Below are 1089 nucleotides of genomic sequence, written 5' to 3'. Positions count from 1 at the left end.
AGAAGTTCGGGTGATTCCTCCATCCGGGGTTATAGGTATTCGAGTATGGGTTCCCTTGGGTGTAGTTCACTTGCTCAGAGTGGGTTTCGTTTAATAGACTGCATTCTGCAGATTGGTGTCCTTTGGTTCCACATATCTCACAATCCGATGAAACTGCGGCTATAGTATTCGGATTTATGCACATATGTTCGACCTTAAGGGCTAATGCGTCCATTTTCGCTTGCATCATGTCTATAGAGCTTAGTTCATGCACTCCTCCTTGGGCTTCCTTCTTCTCAACTATCGCTCGTTCGACTCCCCATGATTGATGGTTTTGAGCCATATCTTCGATGAGGGCACTAGCTTCAGGATAACGTTTATTCATCAGAGCACCGCCTGCGGCAGCGTCGATGGTCATCTTCGTGTTATAGTGAAGTCCATTATAGAAGGTTTGAATGATTAACCAATTTTCTAAACCATGATGTGGGCATGCTCGTAACAACTCTTTATATCTCTCCCAAGCTTCGAACAGCGACTCTCCTTGATTTTGGGTAAATCTAGTTATATGGTTTCGAAGAACGGCGGTCTTACTCGGGGGGAAAGTATCTATCAAGAAAAACTCTTCTAAGGTTATCCCAAGTCGTAATGGAATTGGGTGGAAGGGAATCTAACCATGATAGGGCTTTATCTCTGAGGAAAAAAGGGAATAATCTTAAATGTATTGCCTCAGGAGAAGCTCCATTGGTTTTAAAAGTGTCTGCTAATTGAAGAAATATGTTTAAATGTTGGTTTGGGTTCTTAGTAGCGAGACCTGCAAATTGTATCTGTTGCACTAGTTGCAACAGGGATGGTTTAAGTTCAAAATTATTAGCTAGGATGGTTGGGTTTACTATACTAGAACTAGGTTCTTCATTTGATGGTTGAGAGAAATCTTTAAGAGGTCATTGGTTTTGATCTTCGGCCATAGCTCTCTTAATTCTATGAAAGAATAAACGTGTGTGAGGATATACTAAGCTTAAACTTCTGGTGCTGCGAGTTCTTCGCATTGACCGGCGGGAAATAGCCTGAGTCTAAACGATATAACAACAGGAAAATGAAATTTGACGAAAT

General features: G+C 41.4%; 1 non-coding gene across 1 annotated transcript; it reads left to right on the top strand.

The window, feature by feature from the left end:
* The first annotated feature begins 452 nt into the window (after positions 1–452).
* LOC127076952 (small nucleolar RNA R71) lies at positions 453–559 on the top strand. Its single transcript, XR_007786958.1, has one exon. It is a non-coding gene; the product is annotated as a small nucleolar RNA R71 (small nucleolar RNA).
* Positions 560–1089: the final 530 nt, after the last annotated feature.

The sequence above is a fragment of the Lathyrus oleraceus genome, chromosome 4 (assembly GCF_024323335.1).
Source record: "Lathyrus oleraceus cultivar Zhongwan6 chromosome 4, CAAS_Psat_ZW6_1.0, whole genome shotgun sequence".
In the NCBI taxonomy this organism is placed as follows: Eukaryota; Viridiplantae; Streptophyta; class Magnoliopsida; order Fabales; family Fabaceae; genus Lathyrus; species Lathyrus oleraceus.
Note: the sequence above shows the minus strand (reverse complement) of the source record. Positions and strands in the feature narration are given on the sequence as shown.